Genomic DNA, 14,930 nt, shown 5'->3' on the forward strand with positions numbered 1-14,930 from the left:
TCTCTTGACCTCATGATCTGCCTGCCTCGGCCTCCCAAAGGACTGGGATTACAGGTGTGAGCCACCCAGCCCCTGACAGATCTGTTTTGATAAGTGTATTAATCCCATCGTAAGGGCTCCACCCTCATGACCTAATCCCCTCCCACAAGTCCCACCTCCTACTCCATTGCACTGGGTGTTGGGATTTCAACATGTGTGTGGGGCGTGGTGGAGAGGGACACATTCACCACAGCAGGAAGAGACACCCATGACCAGCTCTCATGAGATGCCAGGTCCAGACACCGCTGTCTGTGAAATTCTAGAAGGAGATTGTAATTTGTTTCTCCATCAAGTCAGATAAGTGCATTTTAAGCTTATGAAAATATTCTTGGTCACCTGTTGGGAGAAAGCTATTCCCCTTATTAACACATGATATTCAGAAAATGCAAGTTTTATTTTCTACAGTCATTTGCATTAGTGTGTAAATATTTGGGGTTCTTACTCATGAATGTTTTTGTGATAACAAGGTTATTATTGGATAAATGTTAATTTCCTGATTTTGATGTAGAAGAATGCTCTTAAGAAAATGCACACTTACATATTAAGGGGTAAAGGATTATGATGTGATAATTAAAGATATGTTATAACATTAAAAATATGTTTCCTCTCCATCTGTAGTTATCATTCCTTGAAGACTGTATTTATGTGATAAATAAGAAAAGTAAACATATAGCTAATATAAAAAACAACATTAAACTGTGTTTAAATAATCAGTGGCTCTGATCCGCCCACTTTCAATGATGGGAAGGCTGCTTTCCTGTGCAGAGGGCTGTGGGCAGCCAGAGGCCCCAGCTGGAATGGCATGAAGTTCAAACCCCTCTCTCACAAGGGCTGGCAGCGGCACACAGCCACGTGGTTCAGCCAGCCAACCAGAGATCCCATCACCCCGACCCCCGCGCCTGGGCCCACCCCGCCCACAGTAAGGTGCCTCATGCTAAGGCATCACACCAAAGTAGGCAGGGTCTGAAGCCTGGAGGAGCTAAGGGTAGCCGGCATTCACAGAAGCTGGGCCAAACCGTTGACATCTCTGTGGATCCAACACGACACAACAAGTCCACTGAGTCCCACAGGCCAATGTACAGCAGCTAAAGGGGCACGGGACCAAACGCGTCCTCTCCCCAGGAAGGTGCGCCAGACCAAACGCGTCCTCTCCCCAGGAAGGTGCGCGGGACCAAACGCATCCTCTCCCCAGGAAGGTGCGCGGGACCAAACGCATCCTCTCCCCAGGAAGGTGCGCGGGACCAAACGCGTCCTCTCCCCAGGAAGCCTTGGCCCCCAGAAAGGGAGACGGTTCAGCAGAAGAACTGAAATTGGCCACCAGCTTGACAGGACCAGTTATGCCCATCAGGAACGGCTACGGGAAGGAGAAAGCCTAAATCATCACCGAGGAGGAGAACTTCAAAGCCTTTGCTAGTCTCCGTATGGCCTGTGCCACGACCTGGCTCTTCAGCATATGGAGAGCTGAGACAAGCTGCAGGATGTTTAAAAGAGAAAACAAATACCTGCTGGGGACTTTAAAAAAAGGGGGGGAGGCATACCCAGCCTTAAACTGAGAGAGACCCGAGACATTCAGGTATACATTTTGTGAACCAGGAAGGCCCCAGGGGAGGCCGCCCAGAAGGCTGGAGCATGCAGAGTAAAAACCCACGTTTCCCTCCTGCAAGTGGCCCCAGGCCAGTGCATACAAATAGCACATGGTGGATGTCCTCCCTACCGTTCACATTTTCCATGCAGCTAACCCTCAAAGTAGGAAAAGGGTGAACACAACACTTTTGTGTGTATCCCTGTCCAGTCTACGGAATACACCAGTGCTGACCCTGCCTGGGAGGCTCCCGCTGCTTGAGCGTGCCTGAGGATGGGAAGCTCATTGGTGGCAGTGTTACAGGGTCTCTGTGGTGCTGATTTTGCTGGCTGGTCCTGAGGATGGGAAGCTCATTGGTGGCAGTGTTACGGGGTCTCTGCGGTGCTGATTTTGCTGGCTGGTCCTGAGGATGGGAAGCTCATTGGTGGCAGTGTTATGGGATCTCTGCAGTGTTCATTTTGCTGGCTGGTCCCGGGACTTTTATAGACCTTAGAGGGGAGGAAGCGCATGCCGACTGATTCCATGGGTGGCATGGGTGGGTCCAGAAGAGGTACCACGAGTCCCCACTCAGGTCCGCAGGACTGGCAGCCCAGCCATCAAGGCCCTCCCTGGCCTGAAAGTGGGACCTTTCCACAAAAAGGTATGTAACATTTTCAATTTTCTATGTCATCTGTAAATTGTTACAACAAATCCAGGTAGACTGCGGTATATGGAGACTGCATAGTGTGAATTCTAAAGTTAAGAAAAAAACAACAAAAGAAAATAGCAAAAACCAAAGATTTATACTGAAAAAATCAATAGAGGTGATAAAATAAAATACCAAACAATTTTGATTAGTCCAATAGGATGCAAATAGGAGGAACTGTGTTTTTTGAAAAGGGTACAGATATGTGGGAAACAAAAAGCAAATGTTAGATTTAAATCTTACCAGAGAGATAGCTATAACAAATAAAAATGAACTAAATACTTCAATTAAAAAGAAGAGATTGACAAACAACTCACTTTAAAAATAAAGAATTGATAAGACAGTAAAGTAATAGAAAAAGATACACCTTGCAAAAAGATATTCCGTGTGCGTGGATACACAAAGATAGCAGGGTTAGCTATACTTACATCAGACAAAATAGTTTTTAGGTCAAAAACTGTAAAAAGAGATGAAGAAAGTCATTATATAATAATATTTCAATACATTAAGAGGATATAACAATTGTAAATATATATGCACCCAAAATTAGAGCACTAAATATATAAAGCAAATTTAAAATAATTTAAAGGGAGAGATAAACTAAAAAGCATTGTAGGAGATGACTTTAATACATTTTTTTAAAATTTTTGTCTAGAAACAGGGTTTTGCTCTGCTGCCTGGGCTGGAGTACAGTGACATAATCATAGTTCACTGTAACCTTGAACTCCTGAGCTCAAGCAATCCTCCTGCCTCCAGCCTCTGAAGTAGCTAGGACTACAGGCATGTGCCACCACCATGCCTGGCAATTTTTTTTTTTTTTTTTGTCTAGTAGAGATGGGGTCTAGATACGTTGTGCAGGCTGGTCAACTTGAACTCCTGGCCTCAAGGGGTCCTCCCTCCTAGGCTTCCCAAAGTGTTGAAATTACAGGTGTGAGCCACCAGCATGAGCCTGGCCAATACTTCACTTTCAACAAGGAATAGAACATCCAGACAGAAAATCAAAAAGGAAACATTGGCCTTTAAACCAAATGGACCTAATGGACATATACAGAACATTTCGTCCAATAGCAACAGAATATACTCTTTTCTGGAGCACATGGAACATTGTGCAGGAGTCTATGTTACAGCACAACATAAGAAGACTGAAGTTATATCAAGTGTCTGTTGTAATCACAATGCTATGAAACTAGAAAATAATAACAGGAGAAATCTTGGAAAATGCACAAACATGTGGAAATTAAATGACCTGCTCCTGAATAACAATGAGACAAAGACGAAATCACAGAGGAAACAAAAAATATCTTGGGACAAATAAAAATGAAAATACAACACAATATGAAAATGGAAAAATCTCAAGAAGCAACCTAACTTTACAGCTCAAGCAACCAGGGAAAGAACAAACGAAACCCCAAGTTAGCAGAATAAAAGAAACAATAAAGATCAGTGCAGAAATAAGTGACATTGAGACTTGAAAAACAGCAGAAAAAAATCAATACAATTGAGAATTGGATTTTTTGAAAAGATAAGCAAAATTCACAAACCTTTCCCTAAGCAATAAAAAAGACAGAAGACTTGAATAAAATCAGAAATGAAACAGGAAACATTACAACTGAGACCACAGAGTAAAAAAGATCATAAAAAACTACTGTGTACAGCAACCAATCAGATAGTCTAGAAGAAATGGGTAAATTCCTAGAAACATATACCAAGTATGAATCATTAAGAAATAGAAAATACAGACTGGGCGTGGTGGCTCACGCCTGTAATTCCAGCACTTTGGGAAGCCAAGGTGAGTGGATCCCTTGAGACCAGGAGTTCAAGACCAGCCTGACCAACATGGAGAAACCTCATCTCTACTAAAAATACAAAAAAATAGCAGGGTGTCAGGGCACATGCCTTAATCCCAGCTTCTTGGGAGGCCGAGGCATGAGAATTGCTTGAACCCAGGAGGCAGAGGTTGCATAGCCAAGATTGTGCCACTGCACTCCAGCTTGGGCAACAGAGCAAGACTCTGTCTCAAAAAACAAAAAAAGAAAAGAAAAGAAAAACAAAGAAGATAAAAACAAGTATAAATGAGTAAGGAGATTGAATTAGTAATAAAAAGTCTCCCACCAAAGACAAGCTCAAAAACTGATGGCTTCACTGATGAATTCTACAAAACATTTAAAGGACAACTAATACCAGTATCTCTGAGGCTGTTCCAAAAAATTGAAGTGGAGCTAGGATTTCCAAACTGACTTGATGAGGCCAGCATTACTCTGATACCAAAGCCACACAAAGACACTATTTAAAAAACTACAGGCCAATATCTCCAATGAACATAGATGCAACAATTCTCAATAAATACTAGCAAACAAAATCCAACAACACATCAAAAACATTATATGAACAAGTGGAAATTATCCCTGGGATGGGAAAATAATCCATATGATACCCCACATTAACAGAATGAAAGATAAAAACCACATGGTTATCTCCATTGATTCATAAAAATAATTCGACAAAATTTAACATTCATGATTTTTTCCAAAAAAGCTCTCAGCAAAATTGGTATAGACGAAAACTTCCTAAACATAGAAAGGCCATTCATGAAAAGCCTACAGCTAATATCATAATGGGAAAAACTGAAATCTTTTATTCTGAAATTTTCTGTGCAAGGGAAGGATGCCCCTCTCACCACTTCAACACAGAACTGAAAGTACTAGCAAGAGCAATCAGGAAAGAAAAAGAAATTAAAACACTTAAGTTAGAAGGGAAAAATTAAATTATCCCTATTTGCAGAGAGCATGATTCTCTATGTAGAAAACCTTAAAGATTCCAATAACAATTGTTAAAACCAATAAATTTAATAAAGTTGCAGGATAAAAAACCAACACACAAAAAGCGGCAGCATTTCCATACATTAACAACAAACTATCTGAAAAAGAAACCAAGGAAACAACTCCACTTGCAATATCATTAAAAAAAATTAAATACTTAAAAATAAATGTAACCAAGAAAGTATCTGTGCACTGACAACTCTAAAACAATGAAATAAAGCCAAGACACAAATAAGTAAAAGGATATCCCACGGAGAGCATGACCTGCCAAGGATGAAGAAGAGTTTTATTGAGTATTACAGCAACTCAGAGGAACGCAGCTCCTCCCTGCAGGCTGGCTGCCCATGGAGTGCTCAGCTCCAAGCAGACAGGAGGCCCTGGAGAGATTAACTCCTCTCCACAGGCAAGTAATTCGGTGTCTCCGCAGGTCTCCGAGGCTCTCAGCAGAGAAAGCAGCTCCCCCCGGCCTGCAGCTCCCCCCGGCCTGCAGCTCCTCCCTGCCTGCAGGTCTCTACAGCCTGGTCCCGGGACTTTCATGACCTCAGAGCGGAGGAAGCACAGGCCGACTGGCCCACGCGTGGCCACGGGCGGGCCTGGAGGAGGCACCGCGAGTCCCCACTCAGGGCCGCAGGACTGGCCGCCCAGCCTTCAAGGCCCGGCCTGACCTGAAAGTGGGACCTTTACTGGGGGGACCTTCCCCCTCCCGCCGAGGACTCCGTCTGCCTCCCGTGGTCCTTCAAGGCACCCAGGGCTCGGCCCTAAACCCGCCCCGAGATCGGAGCAGAGAGAGGCCGGGTAACCGGAGCAGACGCCCCAGAGCCCGCGGGGACAGAGCGGGGAAGGGAGGGGTCCTTCGGGGCCCCCGAGGGTGCAGGCTGCGGAGATGCCCGGGTCCTGCAGGTGAGAGGGCAGCTGTGGCCCCCGGGAAGGCCGAGGCCGACCCTCCCTACGCCCGGCCGTCCCGCTGGAGCCCAGGAGCGCTCGGAGCAGGTGCGGTTCGGGCTGCTCCAGCCCCGTCCTCTGGGTGCGCCTCCTGCCGGCTCCGTAGAGCGCGAGGCCGGGTCGGCAGCGGCGGTTTGGGCGCGGGGGGCTCCGGCCCCAGCTCAGAAGGGGCGGGGCTCCCGCCAGCTCCGTGGACTGTGCAGCCCCAGCCGTGCTGCGAGTTGGCAACAGCTGCTGCCATCAGCAGAGCGGGGGAAAGACCTCAGCCAAGCGGGCGGCAAGGGATCCCCAGCCCCACAGGGAATCTGAATGGGACGACAACGATTCCAGGAACTGGGCATTCCTGCACATTTTTGGTGGGCTTATAAGTTGGTACAGCTACTTCGAGGTCAATTTTTGTAACATCTACCAGTTTATAAATGTGAACATCCTTTGATCCAACAATTCCGCTCCCAGGAATCTGTTCTGCAGAAATGTTTGCGTTAGCACCTGAAGACGCAGGACACTCAGTTCGTCAGTACGTGCGCAGAGGTCGAAAACCATCCACCTGCTACCAGGGGAACAGACATGGTTTATTCGTACTATGGGGTACTACGGCGCTGTACATTTTTATGGTACACAGAAATTTTTACAGGAAGCATGTATCGCTTTGCAATTAAAAAGGAAATGAGGCGGCCACACCTTCCCCAAGTCCTCCTTTTTCCTCAGTTCCTTCAGCTGTGCTTTGGCTGAACCCCTAGCCTCTGCTCCACGCCATTTGTGCCAGGACACGCCCATGCACTCCCCACCCCGCAGACGGCCTGGGAAGGAGGCAGCCAGATGGCTTAACATGCCTTGCTTCCCAGGTGACCTGACCCATGGGAAACACAAGCTGGCACTGGGGAGGGTTGGGCGGGCTCTCTCCAAGGGCTTCATCTCCCAGTTTTCTCTTCCTCTGGGCAGGTCGTCTAGCCCATCAGAACAAGATACCAAGCTCCTCTTCTTGCAGGCATCCCCCAAAGTTCCATGTGATTCTTTTAGGGGCAGCTTGGAGAGTGGCAAGTACTCCTAACTCCATCCCCATGGAGGGCAGGGAATCAGCTCTTCCCATGAGCACCATGCCCAGGGCCATGGTGACTCCCTCTCCAGCCTATGTCCCAGCCCCAGCCCCTCCCAAAGAAATGAGCTCCTCTTTGGACCACTTTTTTATTTCACACATTTCTTTTATTTTTATTTTTATTTTATTTTATTTTTATTTTTATTTTTATTTTATGATCAGTGCAAACAATTCCATAACATAAAAACTTATGAAGAATCAAAGCATGATTATTTAAATTCAAAATAGACCGTCAATGCAAAATAATACAAGTATAAAAGTGGGTTCATTTGCACACACAGCAGCATGCGTTTCAACACATACGTCCAAGGATGGTGAATGGTTGTCTTCTTCTCTTGAAGACTGTGACAACATCAGATACTACAGTGAATCTGTGTTCACATAAGCCAAAATTTGTTTCTAAAAATACATGTTCACATTTAAACTACTGTCAAGATATGCTTTCCAGAATTAAGCCTCTAGTTTCTAACATCTAAAAACTGATACAAAGCTGGGTTTAGTGGCTCATGCCATAATCCCAACACTTTGGGAGGCTGAGGTGGGAGGATCACTGGAGGCCAGGAGTTCAAGACCAACCTAGGCAACAAAGCAAGACCCCATCTCTATAAAAATAAATAATGTTTTTAAATAAATAAAAGCAGATAAAGTGTTCCAAATGTAACTCTTCTTGTTACTAAAGGTTAAAAAGTAAGTATTTTCAAAAGTAATTTAAAATAATTGTTGCAAGTTTAATAGTGCTGGTCTCTTCCACCTTAACTGCAGGATGGAAGCCTCTGGTTTGGAATCTGTATGCCAGGGCCAGGGCTCCCAACAACTCCACTTCCTGTCTTCTTCCTTCCCAGGATCTTTGTCTACCCTCGCTCCAGGCAGGGCAGTGTCCGGGAATTGTGCTGCTTCCAAAGCCCAGAATTCAGTCCGTCAGGGGCCAAGGCTCAGGGGGTCCTCCACACTGATGAGACTTAGGGGACTCCTCCTCTAGCCAGCGGACCCCTGAGTACCGGCTGCCACAGTCCACATCGGGCCGAGGACCTCTCACCTCCTTTCCCAGTAACAATTCAAAGATTTTGTAGAAAAAGGTCCAAAACCATGTCATTGCTGGGACTCCACGCAGTGGCTGCTGTGGCTGCCTCCCTGAGATGTTCTCCAGTCCTCCTGTGGAGTGTGGCCTTGGAAAAGAGCTGGTCAGCAGGGGCCCTGGGGGAGCCCTGGAACTGGGAAACAGGGAAGCAGCAGGTGGGTTGGGCAGCACTGGCATTGGCTGGGTCTTTCTTGGGCCCGAGGCTGTTTTTGGAAGGGTGAGCCCTGCATAAGCTGGAGCCCAACAGTCATCTATTACTAACCTGAGCGCTCACTGTAGAGCCAGAGACTTAGTGCATCTGACTGCAACTTTTTTTTTTTTTTTTTTTTTTGTTAAAGACAGAGTCTCGCTGTGTCGCCCAGGCTGGAGTGCAGTGGCACGATCTCCGCTCACTGCAAGCCCCGCCTCCCAGGTTCACGCCATTCTCCTGCCTCAGCCTCCCGAGTAGCTGGGACTACAGGCGCCCGCCACTACTCCCGGCTAATTTTTGTATTTTTAGTAGTGACGGGGTTTCACTGTGTTAGCCAGGATGGTCTCGATCTCCTGACCTCATGATCTGCCCACCTTGGCCTCCCAAAGTGCTGGGATTACAGGCGTCAGCCACCGCCATCTGACCACAGCTTTTAACTGTCACCTTCTTGCTGAACAAGTTGCTCTCAGTGGGTCGGAGAAGCAGGATAATGGACAGAGATGGTGAGACTAAGCAAGGTCAGTGCAGAGGAAATGCTGAAGTGTAATTAGGTTTCTCTGTTGACCGTCATGGGGAGGGAACCTCTGGCACAGTAAAAAGGCATCCTAGACTTCTGATTTTTGCTCTGCCATATGAAGAGCTCAGCGGCATCATTCCCACACTTACAGGGAAACAACTGAACAAACTAAAACACAATAGCTCCTCGTAGATCACAGGGCAAACTGCTGCCCTGAAAACTGGAGAGAGAGAGGCTGATACAAAAAATCACAACTCACCACGAGCAGAAGCCCAAGAGATGAAGCCTGCCTGGAGCCAGAACAAGTAGGAACAACTAGACTGAAATAAACCAGCTGCTGGAGGCAGAGGCTGGACCAGTCAGAGTTCAAAACCCTAGCCTTGAGGGCTCCCACACCTTCTTGAGTTTTATCTCCACGAGCCCCACCAGGTCCCCACTGTGAAGACTGGAGGGAAATCTCATGCCTCCAGCAGGGGCAGAGGAAAAGCAACCATCTGCAAATGTAGCAGAGCATTCTTTTCTCCTCCAGTTTCCCTGCAACAAAGTCCAGCACACATGGGAGTCTAGATGAAAGCCTGACCTGACCCAGGGAGGGTCAACGACCCAGCCTCTCTAGCCACCCTGTCACATCTAAGTGGGAGGGGAGGTGAGCAGCACGTGTGGAGGTCATACAGCAAATGCAGAGACCACAGAACCACTGAGACCTAATCACAAGATGAGGGAATATTCCCCTCCCCACCTCCATGGCAGCAGGACTCCTGTACAGCAACAGCGGATCACAGTGAGAGACCTGCAAGGCTCAGACTATTTCAGAAGGGCCTTCCAGAGGAGGCAAATGCAACACTAGAGGAAACTGCAGCCTCAGACATCTACGGCTACAGCAAATAGTAAACACAGCATAATTCTCCTAGCGAGATAAACACCAACCATCTCCCTAAAGCCAATATATCTAAGTTCCTATTACCCAATACATCATGTCTGGTTTTCAACAAAACTTTACAAGGCATGCTCGAGGGCAACAGAAAACCATCTAAAGAGGAAAAGAAAGCAGGAGAACCAGATTCAGATATGGCAATAATTTCGAAATTATCAGACTAGGCACTTAAAATAAGTATGATCAATGTGCTAAGGATGCTAATGAAAAAAGCGAACAATATAAAGAACAATGGATAATATAAGTAGAAAGATTGAAACTCTGAGAAAGAATAAAATAAAAAGAGGCTGGCTGCAGTGGCGCACACCTGTAATCACAACACTTTGGGAAGCTTGAGCCCAGGAGTTCGAGACCAGCCTGGGCCACAAAGTGAGACCTTGTGGTTTCTATTAAAAAAGAAAAAAATGGCCAGGCATAGTGGCTCACGCCTGTAATCCCAGCACTTTGGGAGGCCGAGGTGGGTGGACCACCTGAGGTCAGGAGTTCAAGACCAGCCTGGCCAACCTGGTGAAACCCCATCTCTACTAAAAATACAAAAATTAACTGGGCATGGTGGCGGGTTCCTGTAATCCCAGCTACTTGGGAGGATGAGGCAGGAGAATCACTTGAACCTGGAAGGCAGAGGTTGCAGTGAGCTGAGATCGCACCATTACACTCCAGCCTGGGCAACAGAGCAAGACTCCATCCCATAAAAGGGAAAAAAAATTAATTTACAAAAACTATTTTTTTTAATTTTTAAAAAGAAACACTGTAAATGAAAACCCCATAACAGAAATGCTGGATGCCTCTAATGGACTTAGTTGTAGCCTGGGTATGGCTGAGGAAAGAATCTCTGAACTTAAGAACATCTCAGAAGAGAATTTGCTACAGAGAATATCTCAATAGAAACTTCCCAAACTGAAATACAAGAAAAGAGAAGGAAAAACGCCAGAACAGGGCCAGGTGTTGTTGCTCACGCCTGTAATCCCAATGTTTTGGGAGGTGGAGGCAGGAGGATTGCTTGAATTTGAGACCAACCTGGGAAACACACTGAGACCATGTCTCCACAAAAAGTAAAAGTAAAAAAATAGCCAGTCATGATGGCACGTGCCTGTGGTCCCAGCTACTTGGGAGGCTGAGCTGGGAGAGTCAGTTGAGCCAGGAGGTCCAGGCTGCAGTGAGCCATGTTTGTACCACTGCACTCCAATCTGGGCAATAGAGAAAGACCAAGAAAGAAAAAAAAAAAAAAAAAGAGAAAAGAAAAACAGAGAAAGGAAATATTTAAAGTAATAGCTACAAATTTCCCACAATTAGTGTCAGACACTAAACTACAGATCCAGGAAGATCAGAGAATACTAAGTAGAATAAAAAACAAAAACACTTTACCTAGATACATCATAATCAAATTGTAGGAAACCAAAGACAAAAAGGGAAACCGTGAAAGAAGCTGAAGAGGTGCAGGAAGGTTGTCGGGGTGGGGGGTGGGGGACACCCTACTGGTAGAGGAACAAAGATAAGTATTATATCATAATTCTTGTCATAAACCATGCAAACAACAAATGAGTAGTGAAATATTTAAAGTGTTAAAAGAAAAAAAAATGCCACCCTAGAAATCTATATTCAGTGAAATTATTCTTCAAAAGTGAAGGAGAAAGTAGGATTTATCCTTGTAATACAAGGTTAGTCTAACATATGCAAATCAATCAATGTGATACATCACATCAACAGAATAAAAGGGAAATAAATACCAAATCATCTCCATAGATGCAGAAAAAGATTTGACTCCATACAAGGCAAGGATCCACACTTGCCACTTCTAGTTAACATAGTACTGAAAGAACTAGCAAGAATAGACAAGCACAAGAAATAAAAGGCATCCAAATTGGAAAGGAATGCTGATGCAATGGCTCACACCGGCAATCTCAGCACTTTGGGAGGCTGAGGTGGGCAGATCACTAGAGCCCAGGAGTTTGAGACCAGCCTAGGCAACATGGTGAAACCCTGTCTCTGCAAAAAAAATTCAAAAACTAGCTGGGCATAGTGGCACATGCCTGTAGTTCCAGCTACTCAGGAGGCTGAAGTGGGAGGATCACTTGAGCCTGGGAGGCAGAGGTTGCAGTGAGCCAACCTTATGCTACTGTACTCCATCCTGGGCAACAGAGCAAGACCTTTTCTCAAAAAACAGACAAACAAAACAAACAAATAGGCAAGGAAGAATTAAGTTATACCTGTATGTAGATGACATATTCTATATGTAGAAAACCCTAGGGACATCACTAAAAAATGGTTAGAACTAATAAATAAATTCAGTAGACTTGCAGGCTACCACATAAAAAAAAAATCAACAGCATTTCTTTTTCTTTTCTTTTCTTTTTTTTTTTAAGATAGAGTCTCGTTCTGTTGCCCAGGCTGGAGTGCAGTGGTGTGATCTTGGCTCACTGCAACCTCCGCCTTCTGGGTTCAAGCGATTCTCCTGCCTCAGCCTCCTGAGTAGGTGGGATTACAGGTGTGCACCACCATGCCCAGTTAATTTTTGTATTTTCAGTAGAGACAGGGTTTCACCATGTTGGTCAGGCTGATCTCGAACTCCCGACCTCATGATCCACCCGCCTTGGCCTCCCAAAGTGCTGGGATTACAGGCGTGAGCCACTGCACCCGGCAGAAATCAACAGCATTTCTATATATTGACAATAAACTGTCAAAAAAGGAAATCAAGCCATTTACAATAGCTGTCCCCCAAAATACATAAAAATAAATTTTTCCAAGGAAGTGAAAGATCTGTACATAAACTATATAACATTGATGAAATAAATTAAAGACCACAGAAATAAAAAGATATCCCAGGTTCATGAATTAGAAGAATATCGTGAAAATTATTATGCTACCCAAAGCGATCTACAGATTCAATATAATTCCTATATGAATTCCAATAACATTCTTCACAGAAATAGAAAAAAATCCTAAAATTCATATGGAACCACAAAAGACCCCAAATAACCAAAGGAATCTTAAGCAAAAAGAACAAAGCTAGAGGCATCACACTACCTGACTTCAAAACATATTACAAAGCTGTAGTAATCAAAACAGAATGGTACTAACATAAAACCAGACATATTGAACTGACTAAAAAGCCTTGAAATAAATATATATATTTACAATCAATTGATTCTCAACAAAGATGCCAAGAACTCACAATGGGGAAAGGACAATCTCTTCAATAAATGATGTTGAAACAACTGTATGTGTGAAAGAATGAGATTAGACTTTATCTCTCACCATATACAAAAATCAACTCAAAATGAATTAAAGATGTAAATGTAAGAACTGACACTGTAAAACCCCTAGAAGAAAACAAAGGTGAAAAGCTCTTTGATATTGATTGGCCTTGGCAGTGAATTTTTGGATATCTCACCAAAAGCTTAGGCAAGAAAAGCAAAAACAAAACAAGTAGGACCACATCAAAATAAGAAATTCTGCATAGCAAAGGAAATAAGCAACAAAATGAAAAGGCAGCATATGGATTGGAAGAGGATATTTGCAAACCATGTATCAGATAAGGGCTTAATATCCAAAATATACAAGGACCTCACACAACTTAATAGCAAAAAAAATAAAAAAATAAAAAACAGGCAAAGGACCTGAATAATTTTCCCAAAGACGACATACAAATGGCTAACAGGTATATGAAAAGGTGTTCAACATCACTAATCACCAGAGAAATGCAAATCAAACCACAATGAAGTATCACTTCATACCTGTCAGAATGGCTGTTATCAAAAAGACAAGATGACCAGGCATGGTGGCTCACACTTGTAATCCCAACACTTTGGGATGTCAAGGCTGGAGGATTACTTGAGGGCAGGAGATCAAAACCAGTCTGAGTGACATAGTGGGACCCCATCTCTACAAAAAATAAAAAATAATAATTAGCCAGATGTGGTGATACCTGTAGTCATAGCTACTCAGGAAGCTGAGGCCAGAGGATCACCTAAGCCCAGAAATTCAAGGTTGGAGTGAACTATGATCACACCATTGCACTCCGGCCCTGGTGACAGAGTGAAACTGTCTCTAAAACTAAAGAAAAGAATAAATAAGTCAGAAGGTAAGTGCTGGTGAGGGTGTGGAGGAAAAGGAACCTACCTATATGCTGTTGGTGGGAATGTAAATTGGTATAGACATTATGGGAAATAGCATACAGGTTCTTCGTAAAAATCAAATATAGAACCACGCTATGACCCAGTGATCCCTCTGGTGCATGTATACCCACAGGAAATGAAGCCAGTATCTTGTAGCCAGATCTGTGTTCCCATATTCACTGCAGCATTACTCACCACAGCCAAGATATAGAAACAACCTAAGGGCTCATCAGTGGGTGAGTGGATAAAGAAATTGTGAGAAATACATACATATGAATATTATGTAGCCTTAAAAGAGAAGGATATATGCCATTTGCCACAACATGGATGAACCTGAAGGACGTTATGCTACGTGAAATAAGTAAGACACAGAAATAAAAATACTAAATGATCTTATTTATAGGTGGAATCTTAAAAGAAGTCAAATACATAGAAACGAAAAGCAGAACAGTGGTTACCAGAGGCTGAGAGGTGGGAGAAAATTGGGAGACGTTGGTCAAAGGGTACAAACTTGCAGTTATATAAAACAAGTCTAAGTATCTAACAGACTATATGAGGACTACATTTAATAACATTGTATGCTGAAAATTTGCTAAGAGTAGATTTTAGGTGCTCTTATACAAAATGTAACTATGTAAAGTGATGGTGTGTTCATTTGCTTGACTACAGTAAATCATTTCACTGTGTTTGTATATATGAAAACATTGTGTTGTATGCCTGAAATATATACAATAGAAAATAAATAGAAATTTTTATAAAATGAAGGAGAATTAAGGGCTTTCTTGGACAAACAAAAACCACACAAAGAAAAACTGAGGGAATTTGTTGCCAGTAGACCCATATTGTACGAAGTGTTAAAGTTCTTCAGAGAGAAGGCAAGTGTTATATTTCTGAAACTTGGAGCTACATAAAGAAGGGAAGTATGTTAGATAA

General features: G+C 43.9%; 1 long non-coding RNA gene across 1 annotated transcript; it reads right to left on the bottom strand.

The window, feature by feature from the left end:
• Nucleotides 1-414: 414 nt before the first annotated feature.
• LOC144329620 (uncharacterized) lies at nucleotides 415-2,766 on the bottom strand. Its single transcript, XR_013395079.1, has 2 exons — nucleotides 2,706-2,766; nucleotides 415-2,337 (listed from the first exon to the last, which is right to left on the bottom strand). It is a non-coding gene; the product is annotated as an uncharacterized LOC144329620 (long non-coding RNA).
• Between the last annotated feature and the right edge of the window lie 12,164 nt (nucleotides 2,767-14,930).

The sequence above is a fragment of the Macaca mulatta genome, chromosome 6, assembly GCF_049350105.2.
Source record: "Macaca mulatta isolate MMU2019108-1 chromosome 6, T2T-MMU8v2.0, whole genome shotgun sequence".
NCBI lineage: Eukaryota > Metazoa > Chordata > Mammalia > Primates > Cercopithecidae > Macaca > Macaca mulatta.